This window comes from Microcaecilia unicolor, chromosome 1 (genome assembly GCF_901765095.1).
Source record: "Microcaecilia unicolor chromosome 1, aMicUni1.1, whole genome shotgun sequence".
Classification (NCBI taxonomy): Eukaryota; Metazoa; Chordata; class Amphibia; order Gymnophiona; family Siphonopidae; genus Microcaecilia; species Microcaecilia unicolor.
The window spans coordinates 134,753,461-134,770,397 of NC_044031.1; positions in this window are offsets into that span (position 1 = coordinate 134,753,461).

A 16,937-nucleotide genomic window follows, 5' to 3' on the forward strand; every position below is an offset into this window, starting at 1 on the left:
TTGCATGCCTATGTCTGCACATGGTGGAAATCCATTCTGCATAAACGATAGTATTGCAAAAACTGTTGTATGCATAGAGTGGCATTGCATCCTGTGTGCAGATGTGGGTGCATGCAGCTCTTCAGTGGCGTAGCCATGGGTGGGCTCAGGCCCACCCAGTTGCAGCAGCAGCATACCTACGATATGGCTGACAGGAATCCCCAAGCTCCACCTGCTGAAAACTCCCAACACCTCCCCCCCTTCCCCATGTATAACTTTTAAATAGCAGATCTTGACCAGCAACAAGCAACTGATACACACTGCTCCTGCCGGCCCCCACAGCCTTCTCTCTAAAATAACTTCATGTTTCTGCTCAGGCAGGAGTACGTCACAGGAAAGGCTGTGGGGGCTTGTGCTAACAGTGTGTATCAGTCACTGCTCACTTCTGGTGAAGATCTGCTGTTTAAAAGTTACAGGGGGTGGGGAAGAGCTGGTATGAGAGACCGCATAAGGTTCTTCTGCCTGGGAGAGGAACAAACCACATTGACTGGGAATGGGGAGCGCAGAGTTCTTCTGCCCATCCACCTTGCTCTGGGTGCTGATGCACAACAATTCCTCCTCATCTGCTCCTCTTCAAGAAAGACAAAAAATTGCTTTCATATGCTTGCAGTAAAAAAAATGAAACAGGCATAAAATCCTCACTAGTGCTAACTGCAGAATAATGAGCTAACTCTTTTACTACTCCTCAGACCTTGCGCTAAAATCCCTGTGCTAAGCTGTTTGGTGTTCTGTGTGTCTGCTGTGCACAAATGTCTACCTGAGGATTTGCACACAGATAATGCACAAAACTTGTTTCTATTTAGAGAGAACCAAAAATTGTGCACTAAAACCTAGCTAACCTGTGCACAAAGCCTTGCTTACTTTACTGCATCATCTCCCTTGGGTGTAAAATGACAAACTGCATGCTGGGTAAATTACAGATTTTGCAAAGGGTTCTTGCTGAGTACAAGTGAGAGAAAACTCATATTGATTTGAATAGGTGTTGAAGGACTAAGAGGGAGAAATGGAAAATAGTTGAACCCTCACTGACATGCTCCAGCCCAACACTAATGCAGGGTGCTATGCTGCTTGTTGAAGTGCAGAACCCACCATTGCTCAAAGAGGAGGGCAGAGGAGAAGGAGTTTTCCTAGTTTGTGTAGTTGATGTTCATGGTCAAGCGACAAGAGCAGCAGAAGCAACCTTTGCTGAGGTCCCGGCAAGAAAAAAGTATCTGTTGGACTGAGTCTGGGAGTGAGTGATTGCAGACCTTTGGGGTCCCTCGGAAATAGAGGAGCTCTGGCTCCCTTGATTGGTCAGGCCACTGGTTGTCACCTTAGATTCTATTTGGTCTGCCTTAGTCCATTTGGAGAAATCTGTGTCTACATGTTCTGGTGAAATTGGGTACTTAGCTGCTGGGCTGGATTTAACTTTAAGCCAACAGGAGGAAAGCTTAGCGTGCATGATTCAGAGAATAGTTGCAGTGGAACAACATTTAGACCAGCAAGATTTGGTGGCTGAATCTGTTTCAAGATAGACTGATTTCCTATCGTAAAATGAAAGTAATAGAAAATAAATTGAGATCTTTTATTAACTTTCTCAAAGTTTCCCTGGAACTACTGAGGGACACTTTGAAGAAATATTTTGGAGAGCTGTTAAAGATCTCCAGTGAAGCTTTCCCCACTGTGGCTAAATGTTATTTTTTGCCAGTGAGATCAGGGTTTGGATTGTGTAATAATCGCAGTCTTCAGAAGACCAATCTGGATATATCTGCCATATTGGACAGCTTGTTGATAGAAGAAGAAACTAATATAACTTACTTTGTTAATAGCTTTTGCTTTTAAGCAGGGTAAAGAGAGGATTTTTAACTTGTTTTGTAGAAATCATTCTTTATTTTTGGGACAAAAATACTTGTATTTTTTTCAGATTTATGCAAGACGAAACACCTCTAGGTGTTTGTTAGAGTTCCTTGTAAATGTGTGCAGCACCATTTTAGGAAAGTTGTGGAAGTCTTACTATAGATATTTTTGTCACAACATCTAGAGCATGTGACATATTTTACAAATGTAGGGCTGAATGTATGTGTATTGTAAAATTGACATATATCTCCTCTGCCCCAGACTAAGACAGTGAAAAGCGCATCAGAAACATATGGCAAATGAACATCAATGTGTCAAAATATTGCAATGTGAAACGTAAATACACAACTGTATCCAAGGGTGCCCATGAATCTGAAACTGCCCACACAAGTTCACACCATCATGCTCTGCCCCCAGAGGTCAAGTACATAACATCTTCAAGGTCCCTGTGGCATCCCTGGTGTCCATTCAGTGGCTGCGGGGGAAAATGTCTAGCATCACCTCTGGCAATGGTACAAAACGTGTAATGTGCACAAAACATTTAGCACTGCAAAATGCTTACTTATTTGGATTTTACTCAAGATGAGTTACATTCAGCTGTACTAGGTATTTCCCTATCCCTAGAGGGCTCACAGTTTAATTTTGTACCTAGGGTTAAATGACTTGCCCAAGATCACAAGCAGCAGCACTGGGACCCTGGCTGTCAAGCCCAGTGCTCTAACCCAGTGGTTGCCAAACTTGGTCCTGGAGGCACCCCAGCCAGTCAGGTTTTCAGGATACCAACAATAAATATTCATGAGAGATTTGCGTGCACTGCCTCCACTGCATGCAAATCTATCTCAAGAATATTCATTGTGGATATACTGAAAACCTGACTGCCTAGGGTTGCCTCCATGTCCATGTTTGGGAACCACTGTTCTAACCACTAAGCTAATCCTCCACTCCATGTTGAGGTGTAAAACATTTAGCAGCTGTTTAAAAAAAAAAAAAAAAAAACTTTAATCAGTACTGCACAGAAACAGAGCAAGGTACATAAACCATTAACAAATGCAATATAAAGGCATCAAATCACAAAAAGCAAACAAAATAAAAATAATGTTGTACCACCCAAATCTATAAACAACTCTGGCTCAAGTTTCAACAGTTTTATTTCCCGATGGCAGACACAGATACTGAGCCAAATAAGCAGCCGGCTTTGTAAAATGACAGGCAGAGCCGTTTTGCAGCCCTAAATGTTTAGAGCTGCTGGCAATTTCAGAAAAAGACATATCAAATAGCAACATTTACAGCCCTCCCACCTAGACTTTAAGGGATATTTAAACGTCATGCTTGCCATCTTACATTCTCTGGCAGAAGATACATGAGAAAATTTGTACTGGCTCCAAAGTAGAGGTTCTTGTTCCGCAAGGGAAAAATGTCATTTCAGAGGATGTGAACATGTGTGGGGGGAATGCTGAGACACTACAAACATCTTTTTATTGTGGCAGGGCAAAGGCTTAGCACCTACACCACACAAAAGGCATGGGCTGTGATCTTGCATGGTGACAGAGGACTGTTCCAGTGCCTCAGATGGCACAAGAGGCTGTGGGAAGAAGGATGAACGTGCTGAGAATCAGACAATCACAGAAGGGACTTGCTGTACCCCAGAGGGAGAAGGGGAAAGGGACAGGTGAGGGGCAAAAGGTACTTGGCATGGTATTGGAAGGGTGGGGGAGGTAGCAAATGTGGAGACACAGTTGTTTTAGACAACAGACCTGGGTGGACAGAAACGGCAATCGGGGTCCAAACTGTCAGTTCTCTTACAGTCAGCACCAATACAAATAGTCTCAAGAATATACTGTGGCAGCATTTATTTATGATTTAAAGGAGGTTTAAGTCCCGACATAGATCTTGTGTTGCCTGTATGTCAATGTGCTATCCAGAATTGGGGATGGACATAGAAAAAGCCACACTGCCTTTGACAAGCCTCCAACCCGCCCCAACATACCTCCGCTGACCCTAAACATTTTAGTGGCTTGTATATTTTGTCCTGCCCTTTTGTTAAAATACTGGCTTATATGTTTTGAACACAGAAACTTAGAAATACCAAGCCTGGGACATTTAAAGCGTGAATAGAGCTTGTAAAATGACCACCTTAGGTTCTTAAGTCTAATTTGTTAGCACTCATGGTGCTAACAACAAAATTACAGAGCATATTCAAAGGCATGGATTAATGAGACAAAGCCAACATGGATTTAGTGAAGGGAAATCTTGCCTCACCAATCTATTACATTTCGTTGAAGGGGTGAACAAACATGAATAAAAGCGAACCGGTTGATATTGTGTATCTGTATTTTCAAAGGGTGTTTGACAAAGTACCTCATGAAAGACTCCAGAGGAAATTGGAGAGTCATGGGATAGGAAGTAGTGTCCTATTGTGGATTAAAAACTGGTTAAAAGATAGTAAACAGAGAGTAGGGTTAAATGGTCAGTATTCTCAATGGAGAAAGGTAGATAGTGGGATTCCCCAGGGGTCTGTGCTAGGACCGCTGTTTTTTAACATATTTATAAATGACCTAGAGATGGGAGTAACTAGTGAGGTAATTAAATTTGCTGACGACACAAAGTTATTCAAAGTTGTTAAATCACAAGAGGATTGTGAAAAATTACAAGAGGACCTTACAAGACTGGGAGACTGGGTGTCTAAATGGCAGATGACGTTTAATGTGAGCAAGTGCAACGCGATGCATGTGGGAAAGAGGAACCCAAATTATAGCTACGTCATGCAAGGTTCCACGTTAGGAGTCACCGACCAAGAAAGGGATCTAGGTGTCATCGTTGATGATACATTGAAACCTTCTGCTCAGTGTGCTGCTGTGGCTAAGAAAGCAAATAGAATGTTAGGAAAGGAATGGAAAACAAAAATGCCTTTCTATCACTCCATAATGCTACTTCACCTCGAATATTGTGTTCAATTCTGGTCACCACATATCAAAAAAGATATAGTGGAATTAGAAATGTTGCAGAGATTGTAAGCTCTTTGAGCAGGGACTGTCTTTCTTCTATGTTTGTGCAGCGCTGCGTATGCCTTGTAGCGCTATAGAAATGCTAAATAGTAGTAGTAGTAGTAGTAGTAGAAGGGCGACGAAAATGATAACGGGGATGGGACGACTTCCCTATGAGGAAAGGCTAAAGCAGCTAGGGCTCTTCAGCTTGGAGAAAAGGCAGCTGAGGAGAGATATGATAGAGGTCTATAAAATAATGAGTGGAGTGGAACGGGTAGATGTGAAGCGTCTGTTTACGCTTTCCAAAAATACTAGGACTAGGGGGCATGCAATGAAACTACAAAGTAGTAAATTTAAAATGAATCGGAGAAAATGTTTCTTCACTCAACGTGTAATTAAACTCTGGAATTCATTGCCAGAGAATGTGGTAAAGGCGGTTAGCTTAGTGGGGTTTTAAAAATGTTTGTATGGCTTCCTAAAGGAAAAGTCCATAGACTGTTATTAAAATGGACTTGGGTAAAATCCACTGTTTATTTCTGGGATAAGCAGCATAAAATGTTTTGTACTTTTTGGGGATCTTGCCAGGTATTTGTGACCTGGATTGGCCACTATTGGAAACAAGATGCTGGGCTTGATGGACTTTTGGTCTGTCCCAGTATGGCAATACTTATGCACTTATGACTCTAACATCATTTTGATAATCCCTTGGACTGCCTCTATTCTATTTATAATATTTTGAAAATAAGCCTCCACCACCACCATAACTAGATATCCTTCTTCAGAGCCCTCCACTTCTCTTTCATTCTACTGTTCTTCCAGCTTTTGTCACTGCATTGTTACACTGCTTTATTATTTTGAAATCAGTAGCTATGTTCACCCTGGATTCTCTCACCTAATTAGTTCATATCATTACCTCCTTCTCTGATTTCTGTACCCCAGTTCTTTGCAGTACAGCTCATATGTAAGAATGACTCCTAGTAGCAGCATAAAATATATTGTACTGTTTTGGGATCTTGCCAGGTACTTGCAACCTGGATTGGCCACTGGGCTTGATGGGCTTGATGGCCTTGATGGACCTTTGGTCTGTCCCGAAGTGGCAATACTTATGTTCTTCTGTACTAGCAGTATTGTGAGACCCTAAGTCAAATGGGGCAGGAGTGGAGGGGGACCATATGTACCCCATGCTGCTAGGAGAAGTTGGACTAAGCCAATGGAAGAAGTCTGCTTGGGGGGGGGGGGTCTGCTCAGCTCTGCTGCTGAGGAGGTCTACTCAAGGTGGTTGAGCGTGAGCGAGTTAAATTGTGGGGGGTGGCATTGTCCATGGGGAAATTGTCTGGGGGAGGGTGCTGATTGGGGGGACCATAAGGGAGGAGTACTGGGGCAGATTGCATGGTGGGGGGAGTGACAGGGGGAATGACTAGGAGGGTGCTGAACTGCTGCCACATCTGTCATTTTTTGTGGGTGTCTGCTGTGTGCATTAAGTGTAGGGCAAATGCTGGGCATGTCCTTTGTGTTTAACGCACAGAATTTGCACTTAAAGTGCAGTAAATACTAAGACTTACCACACTTTACAAAAAGGACCCCTTATTTACCCAATGTTGATTACTCTTTTAGCCTTCATAGATTACTTCTCATTACATTTTACATTATCTGTAATTTCCATCTTTATTACAGATCTTTGAATCATATGACAAGACAGACACTTTGTCTTCTATAATATTAATTAAGATACAGTGAACAAACTGAATCCAGAACTGATCCCTGAATTGCCTTTACCACTACCTTCTGCTGATTACTTGACCAATTTTGCATTCAGTTTACTATCCGACTACCTTCTCTGCTTCATTAAAAGTAACTTAGCAAGGAAGAAAAGATCATTTTGCTGTATGGCACTTCAAATCAAGTTTTATTTGTATATTAAAACATTTATCTATTGCTTGAAATAGATCATCAACTTAACAGAAGCATTTATTAATGTACTGATTAAATAGACTCTAATGGACCTTATTTTTAATTATAAAATCTTAAATCAATCCTGTTCAATGATTTTATAGCATTAAAAAATCATTTGGCACAATACCAAGAACAGCTACTTTCTTAATAAGACTGCATCATTAGTAGTGGTGTTATCACTAAACATTACAAGATTATATATTAATAGGTGTCGCAAGTGGTGGAGATGTTATGTAAGCTGTAATCTCGTGATTGCTGGTCAACTGAAAACAGAAATAAAATATGACTTGCAAGGGTGTAAAAGCTGTGGATAATACATTGAAGCCTCTATTTCACATCTATCAAGGAAACACAAAAGTGGCAAAACACTGCTGCAGCCCCCATAAGACCACAGAGTTGGAATGTATGTGAAGGGCAACTCTAACAGAGCACCTGCTAGAAACATATTTTATAAACCAGTGGTCTTCATTAATTTTTAAGACGGGGCCACTTTGGATTCTAATGATCTAAAGGAGAGCCGCCACTACACTGCAGGGCAGTGTGTGAATGACATCCCATCCCCACCAGCCCACCTTCAAACTTCATTGGTGGTGGTGGGGGGGGGGGGGGTATCCACAAGGTTGTGAGCATTTCCAAATGCATCCTCTTTTGTCTATTGAGAAATGCCTTGTCCTTCAAGCATGCAGCCCTTTCCCCTTTCTGTCCTGAGCCTGGGTAGAAGGGCAAAGTAGTTGCTCAGGAGACCACCATTGGCCCCTAGGCCTTGCATATATGCACCTAGGGGTCCTTTTTTTACTAAGGTGCACTGAAAAATGACCTGCGCTGGTGTAGACGCGTGCATTGGATGCATGCAGGTCCATATTTCAGCACACCTGCAAAAAATACCTTTTTTTGCCGAAAATGGACATGCGGCAAAATAAAAATCAGCCCGCGTCATAAGTACATAAGCACCACCATACTGGGGAAGACCAAGGGTCCATCAAGCCCAGGATCCTGTCTCCGACAGCAGCCAATCCAGGCTGCAAAATCCCAGCAACCCCCCCCCCCCCCCCAAAAAAAAAAAAAATTTAATAATGTTCAATGGATTTTTCCCTCTGGAATCTGTTCAAACCCCCTTTAAATTCCGTAAGGCCAGCTGCTGTCACTACATTTTCCGGCAACAAGTTCCAGAGTCTAACTACACGCTGAGTAAAGAAAAACTTTCTCCTATTTGTTTTAAATCTACCATATTCTAGCTTCATCTTGTGTCCCCTGGTTTTGTTGTTGTTTGAAAGGCCTAAGACCTTACCGCCACCCATTGACTTAGCGGTAAGGTCTCACACGTGAACTGGGCAGTAATCGTCAGCACGCGTACACTGCCGATTACCGCCCGGTTAGTGCCACACAGCAGAAAATAGAAATTATTTTCTGCCGTGCGTATTGGACGCATGTAGAAATTAGAATTACCGCCAGAGGCACACGGTAGCTGGGTGGTACTTCTAACTTTACATGCATTGTATGCGCGTAGGTGCCTACAATTCTTAATAAAAGGGCCCCCTATTAATTAGGCACAAGCACTTATGCCAGCCCTAGAGCTGGTATAACTATAGATGCCTAAATGCTGAAGATGTGTGCATACTTCATAGTATTCTATAAGGCAGGGGTTCTCAACCTAGTCCTCAGGACACAGTTAGCCAATCAGGTTTTCTGGAAACCCACAATGAATATGCATGAGATAAATTTGTATACCATGGAGATTGAATATACCTGAGAGAGGGCAAACAAACCTGTCTCCATGGTATGCAAATTTATCTCATGCATATTCATTGTGCGTTTCCTGAAAACCCGACTGGCTAGGTGTGTCCCTTGGACTGGGTTGAGAATCCCTGCTTCAAGGTATGCACATAAGTGTGCATCCTGCCTGTGTGCTGCACATGTGTATGCCCCTTTGCAAATAGTGCTATGTAAGATACACACTTATTTATGCGCTTAGGCTGAATTTTGCAGATATATGCCTATGTGAACATATATACGTATATATGGAGAAGAGTGGATGCAGTTCCTCTTCATAAAACTGGTGACAGAAGAAGCTGGAAACTACAGGCCAGTAAACCTCACTTCAGTTACTGGAAAAGTAATGGAAGCAATGCTGAAGGAAAAGATAGTGAATTTCCTGGAATCCAATAGGTTACAAGGTCTGAGACCCCTAAATCCCTTACTTCTCAAATTGACTGGCTTAGGTGAGAAACTACCTGATATTTTGTCCTAAATTTTTAAGGATTGTTGCTTAATCAATTTAATTAGCACTGGGAAACCTCTCTTTCTGTCTTTCTTGCTTTCTTTCTGTTCCTGCCAAGCTCTGATAAAGGGGAGGGGCATTTTTACATAGCTGAAACTGCTAGAATTATTGGCAATATCTAGATTTATTCAAAAGGAAAGTTATTAATATCTAGGGTAGTTTTAAAAGTTTAATAAACTGTAAGGTCCTTGATCAGACACTACCATTTGGGTCCATTAAGCTAGAGAATTCCCTTGATAGCAGCACTTCGCTGACACTTTGGGACTTAAGCACCCCCACAGCTGGGGGCAAGCAGGGTTGCCCTCAAACTAAAGGACATACTACTTTTACTTCTATCTTCCAGGTGCTGGGACTACTGAACCAAGCTCCTGCAAAAAGGACAGGTTTATTCTGACCCCTAAATCCCTTACTTCTCAAATTGACTGGCTTAGGTGAGAAACTACCTGATATTTTGTCCTAAATTTTTAAGGATTGTTGCTTAATCAATTTAATTAGCACTGGGAAACCTCTCTTTCTGTCTTTCTTGCTTTCTTTCTGTTCCTGCCAAGCTCTGATAAAGGGGAGGGGCATTTTTACATAGCTGAAACTGCTAGAATTATTGGCAATATCTAGATTTATTCAAAAGGAAAGTTATTAATATCTAGGGTAGTTTTAAAAGTTTAATAAACTGTAAGGTCCTTGATCAGACACTACCATTTGGGTCCATTAAGCTAGAGAATTCCCTTGATAGCAGCACTTCGCTGACACTTTGGGACTTATAATCCCACCCACCCCAGGGTTTTCCACACATTTATAGACAAACCAAACCTCATTAACTTTACTCCTCAGTCATACACAGGCAGTCTTGCAGGCTGATACTCCAACATAGTACACCTGTTCATACCCATTTCAACCAATCAGAATGACTTTTATTCTCTGCAATAATTGTGCTGCTTTAGTTTCAAGGCAAATCATCTGGAAACTTAAAGCTTGTCCTATCTGTCTTCAGCTATCTACTTTAAAACAAGAGCTCTATAAAGTAATGCAAGAATTAGATACAATTAAACCAACTTATAGGACTGTGCAGAATCATAACTTCTCACCACTGCCTCAGAGAATAAAACCACAAAGGAACAGATGGCTCACAGTAGGCTCAGGCAGAATTCGTCATGTGACACAGAAGCATCCACCCGCACAAGTGTTGCCACTACAAAATTCTTTTGCTCCACTACAGCACTGTGATGTTCCTGAAACTAAAATTGAAGCAGAAAAAAAAGAAAAAGCAAGGAAGAGGGAACAAAAAGAGGAGAAGGTACCCAAAGACAAAAGACACTCACAAATCACTAAACCCAAAAACCATAGTAGGAAATGTAGTTGGAAAGCAATGACCACAAATGCTCACAGTCTAAGCAATAAAATTCATGACCTTCAAGCCCTGATGTTGGAGACTGACTTGGACATAGTTGCAGTCACAGAGACATGGCTCCATGGTTCACATGAATGGGATGTAAACATACCAGGCTATAATCTTTTTAGGAAGGATAGAGAGGGACGTAAAGGTGGAGGAGTAGCTCTGTATGTGAGAGATGATATCGCAGCAACTGAAATGACACTGAAGTGGGGAAAGGAAGAAGCAATATGGATCACCTTAAAAAGAGAGGATAGAACCTTGGTCCACGTGGGTGTTGTCTATAGACCCCCGACACAATTGGAAGAACTAGATAAAGATCTGATCGCTGATATTCAAAAGTTGGGGAAGAAAAGAGAGGTGCTGCTGTTGGGAGATTTTAATCTGCCGGATGTAGATTGGAAGGTTCCGTCTGCAAAATCGGAAAGAAGTAGAGAGATTGTGGATGCTTTCCAAAGTGCTCTGCTCAGACAAATGGTGAACGAACCCACGAGGGAGGGAGCTACGTTGGATCTGGTGCTCACGAATGGGGATAGTGTGTCAAATGTCCGAGTGGCTGCACACCTGGGAAACAGTGACCATCAAACGGTTTGTTTTGATGTAACAGCTCATGTGGATGGCGGCCACTCTAAACTCAAAGTCCTGGATTTCAAGCGAGCTGACTTTAACAAAATGGAAGAATACCTGAGGAAGGAGCTGATGGGCTGGGAGGACATACGAGAAGTGGAAGGACAGTGGTCCAGGCTAAAAGAAGTAATAAACAGGACCACAGACCTTTATGTAAGGAGGATAAATAAAAGCAAGAGAAAAAGGAAACCGATATGGTTTTCAAAGCAAGTGGCTGAGAAAATAAAGGCTAAAGAGTTAGCGTTCCAGAAATACAAAAAATCTCAAGTAGAGGAACACGGGGAGGAATACCGGATGAAACTGAAAGAAGCCAAGAGAGAGGTACGTCTGGCGAAGGCGCAAGCGGAAGAACAAATGGCTAGAAATGTACGGAGGGGAGACAAAAACTTCTTCAGGTATATTAGTGAAAGGAGAAAGACTAAAAAGGGGATTGTGAGACTAAAAGATACAGCAAAACGCTATGTAGAAAATGATGAAGAAAAAGCCAATTTGCTAAATAGATACTTTTGTTCTGTTTTTACTGAAGAAAATCCTGGGGAAGGACCGAGAGGGACTGGCAAAAGTACACCTGAAAACGAAGTGGATAGAGCACCGTTCACGGAAGAGAGTGTATATGAACAACTTGGAAAGCTAAAGGTGGACAAAGCCATGGGGCCGGACGGGATCCACCCCAGAATACTGAGGGAACTCAGAGAGGTTCTGGCGGGTCCTCTTAAAGATTTGTTTAATAAATCCTTGGAGACAGGAGAGGTTCCGAGGGATTGGAGAATGGCGGAGGTGGTCCCTCTTCACAAAAGTGGGGATAGGGAAGAAGCTGGAAACTACAGGCCGGTAAGCCTCACTTCGGTTATTGGGAAAGTAATGGAAGCCATGCTGAAGGAAAGGATAGTGAATTTCCTGGAAGCCAATAAGTTGCAAGACCCGAGACAACATGGTTTCACCAAAGGGAAGTCGTGCCAAACGAATCTCATTGAATTCTTTGACTGGGTGACGGGAGAATTAAATCAAGGACGTGCTATGGACGTCATCTACTTAGATTTCAGCAAGGCTTTTGACACGGTTCCCCACAGGAGGCTCTTGAATAAACTAGAAGGGCTGAAGATAGGACCCAAAGTTGTGAACTGGATTAGGAACTGGTTGACGGGCAGACGCCAGAGGGTGGTAGTGAATGGAGTTCGCTCGGAGGAGGGAAAGGTGAGTAGTGGAGTGCCTCAGGGATCGGAGCTGGGGCCCATTCTGTTCAATATATTTGTGAGTGACATTGCCGAAGGGTTACAAGGTAAAGTTTGCCTTTTTGCGGATGACACCAAGATTTGCAACAGAGTGGACACCCCGGAGGGAGTGGAAAACATGAAAAAAGATCTGAAGAAGCTGGAAAAATGGTCTAACGTTTGGCAATTAAAATTCAATGCGAAGAAATGCAAAGTGATGCACTTAGGGAATAGAAATCCAAGGGAGGCCTATGTGTTAGGTGGGGAGAGCCTGATAGACACGGACGGGGAGAGGGATCTTGGGGTGATAGTATCTGAGGACCTAAAGGCGATGAAACAGTGTGACAAGGCGGTGGCCGTAGCGAGAAGGTTGCTAGGCTGTATAGAGAGAGGTGTGACCAGCAGAAAAAAGGAGGTTTTAATGCCCCTGTATAAGACGTTGGTGAGGCCCCACCTGGAGTATTGTGTTCAGTTTTGGAGGCCGTACCTTGCGAAGGATGTTAAAAAAATGGAAGCGGTACAAAGAAAAGCTACGAGGATGGTATGGGAGTTGCATTCCAAGACGTATGAAGAGAGACTTGCTGACCTGAACATGTATACTCTGGAGGAAAGGAGGAACAGGGGTGATATGATACAGACATTCAAATATTTGAAAGGTATTAATCCGCAAACGAATCTTTTCCGGAGATGGGAAGGCGGTAGAACGAGAGGACATGAAATGAGATTGAAGGGGGGCAGACTCAGGAAAGATGTCAGGAAGTATTTCTTCACGGAGAGGGTGGTGAATGCTTGGAATGCCCTCCCGCGGGAGGTGGTGGAGATGAAAACAGTAACGGAATTCAAGCATGCGTGGGACAGGCATAAAGGAATCCTGTGCAGAAGGAATGGATCAACAGAAGCTTAGCTGAAATTGGGTGGCAGGGGGAAGAGGGGTTGGTGGTTGAGAGGCTAGGATGGGGGAAGGCAGACTTATACGGGGTCTGTGCCGGAGCCGGTGATGGGAGGCGGGACTGGTGGTTGGGAGGCGGGAAATACTGCTGCACAGACTTATACGGTCTGTGCCCTGAAAAAGACAGGTACAAATCAAGGTAAGGTATACACATATGAGTTTATCGTGGGCAGACTAGATGGACCGTGCAGGTCTTTTTCTGCCGTCATCTACTATGTTACAACATGTTTTTACCAAAGATAAATCATGCCAAAGAAATCTGATTAAATTCTTTGACTGGGTAACCAAAGAACTGGATCGAGGGCGTGTGCTAGATTTAATCTACTTACATTTCACCAAACCCTTTGACATGGTTCCTCATAGGAGGCTCTTGAATAAACTGGACAGGCTGAATTTAGGATCGAGAGTGATGAACTGGATTAGAAACTGGTTGACAGACAGACGCCAGAGGGTGGTGGTTCATTGAATTCACTCGGAGGAAGGAAAGGTGAGTAGTGGAGTGGCTCAAGAATCGGTGCTGGGGCCAATTCTGTTCAATATATTTGTGAGTGACATTACCGAATGGTTAAAAGGTAAGGTTTGCCTTTTTGTAGATGAAATCAAGATTTGTAACAGAGTGGACACCCCGGAGGGACTGGAAAACATGAAAAAGGATCTGCAAAATTAGAAGAATGGTGTAATGTTGGCAATTAAAATTCAATGCAAAGAAGTGCAGAGTGATGCACTTAGGGAGTACAAATCCAAGGGAAATGTATGTGTTGGGTGGTGAGAGGCTGATATGCACAGACAGGGAGAGGGACCTTGGGGTGATAGTATCTGAGGATCTGAAGGCAATGAAACAGTGTGACAAGATGGTGGCTGTATTCAGAAGGATGCTAGGCTGTATAGAGAAAGGTGAAACCAGCAGAAGAAAGGAAGTGTTTGATGCCCCTGTACAAGTCATTGGTAAGGCCCCACCTGGAGTACTGTGTTCAGTTTTGGAGGCCATATCTTGCTAAAGATGTAAGAAGACTTGAAGTGACCCAGAGGAAGGCAATAAAAATGATATGGGGCTTGCGTCAAAAGATATATGAGAAGAGACTAGAAGACCTGGATATGTATACCCTAAAGGAGAAGAGGGACAGAGGAGATATGATACAGACATTTAGGGGTCTGTTTACTAAGCTACACGGCATTGCCGGCAGCCTGTTCAAAGTGAATGGGCTGTGTCGGCACTAGTGCACAGCCAGCTGCACTACCAGCTTAGTAAACCCCAGCGTTAAATACTTGAAAGGTATTAATATAGAAACAAATATTTTCCAGAAAAGGGAAAATGGTAAAACTAGAGGACATGACTTGAAGTTGCAGGATGATAGAATTAAGAGTAATGTCAAAAAAATATTTTTCACGGAGAGAGTGGTTGATGCCTGCAATGCCCTTCCGAGGGAAATGGTGGAGTGTGGCAGAATTGATAAAAGGCGTGGGACGAATACAGAGGATCTCTAATTAGAAAATGAATGGTATAAGAAAACAAAACTTAAAGGGTTGCATATGTATTTGCATGTCAAGTGGTGCTTAGATGGCAACTCTGGCTGTATCAACCAAGGCCGGTGCTGGGCTGGTTTGTATGGTCTGAGTCCCGCATATAGCAATCTGGTTTAGGAAGGACTGTAGAGAGCTTTGACAGAAACTCCAGTAAATTGGAATGTGATGACAGTGCCAGGCAGATTTATATGGTCTGTGTCCCGCGAATGACAAGACAGATTTGGATAAGCTGGAGTGGGCTTTGACGGCAACTCCAGTAGTTGGAACATAAGAACAGCGCGAGGCAGACTTCTATGGTCTTTGTCCCAGAAACAACAAAAAAAGACCATAATCAAGTATATAATATCACATTCATTGTTGATTTAATCTTGAATTGAGATTGAATGTGACTGTAGGGCAGATTAGATAGACCATTCACATCTTTATCTGCCATCACTTACTATTCTAAATTACTAGTGTTCTAAACATTTACGCATGTGACTTGCATTCAACTGTTGGCACTTATTTTATACAGTTGTCTCCTTAGTGGCCCAAACTACTACTACTACTTATCATTTCTATAGCACTACTAGATTGTTTGAAACCATACCAGCTATAAGAAGGCTTACGCAAGCACCACTGTGCTTCATGGGAGTTTTTGGAAGCAATGCCTCTTCTATGGAGATTAATTTCATTTTGGTGTCCCTTTCTGTTGCAGAGGTTTAGATGGAGACCTTTGCTTATGGCTGGCTTCTACAAAGTAACATAGCAGCTGATAACAGATAAAGATCAATTAGATCTTGTCTTCATCTCTGGTTCTCTACTACTTTGAGTAAATACATGAAATCTCCTGCTGAAACTAGTATTCAAGATCATGTGCATAGTTACAGAATAGCACTTCAGCAGAATACTGGAAAATACGTGCATATGCGCACACACGTGTATATAATCAACATTTACATTTATAACTGGTGTGTAATTGTTACATAAATACATAAGTATTGCCACACTGGGACAGACCAAAGGTCCATAAAGCCCAGTATCCTGTTTCCAACAGTGGCCAATCCAGGTCACAAATACCTGGCAAGATCCCAGAAAAGCTCAATACATTTTATGATGCTTATCCTAGAAATAAGCAGTGCATTTTCCCAAGTCTATTTAATAACAGTCTATGGACTTTTCCTTTAGGTGCCTACTATTGTAGAATTATCCCCAAAATGCTGATTTATGTGCATTCATGGTCTCTTATATAATTTGTTCATGAGTAAAAGTATGTGCAGTGCAAATTGACTTGTGCTTGTAGAATAGGCATGCGCAGGGGAGAGGTCTGAGGGGAGTCACAATTTACATGGTTATTTTATAAAATGCATGCTAACAGTTATGCCTGCCCATGAGCAGGCATAATATTCATGCATTCAATCTAGGGGTATTTTCTGCAGGGTTTTGCTAATATTCTATACAGGCACACATGTGTTATTACAAATATAACTGTTTTCTCCACCTCCAAACCTGGGCCCTCTGTTATAAAATGACCCTCCTCACGTATAATGGATTTTATCATTCCAAAAGCATGATGTTACTTAATATTGCAGCTCATGGCCAAAGGCTCTGACCATACTTACAGTTGTTTTGATTCTCTTCTCATTGTTTTCACTATCTCCTTGTCTCTACTCTCAGATTTTTGTTTCATCTACAAACATTTTCCCTCCAGTTACTCAGCAATATTGCTGATCAAAAATATTGAAAAGAACTAGTGCTAGTACTGAGTCCTTAGGCACCCCACTGGTTACTTTTCCTTCACCAGAGTTGATTCCACTGATGTGACAACCACAACTTTCAATCTCACAGAGACCGTATAATTTGAAACATCTAACCAGGGCTGGCTCAAAGGGTCATGGCGCACTGAGCCAACTTTTGCTTTTGCGCTCCCATCTTTGGGCCAGTCTTGCAGTGTACGCCCCAGAGACAGGGACAAATTTTCCTTCAGCCATATCTCCAGCGTAAATCAAATGCTGGTGCCAACATTTAAGTTAATCCACATATTCAGTGTCACTTTCCGTATAGGTAATTGCACCAAATAAATGGGTGGTGCGGTGATTGTGCTGGCACTTTCTATTTAGTTTAGCCCTCTTTATCACTGCCGCCTGTTGGTTTTCACTTAAGTCCTTTT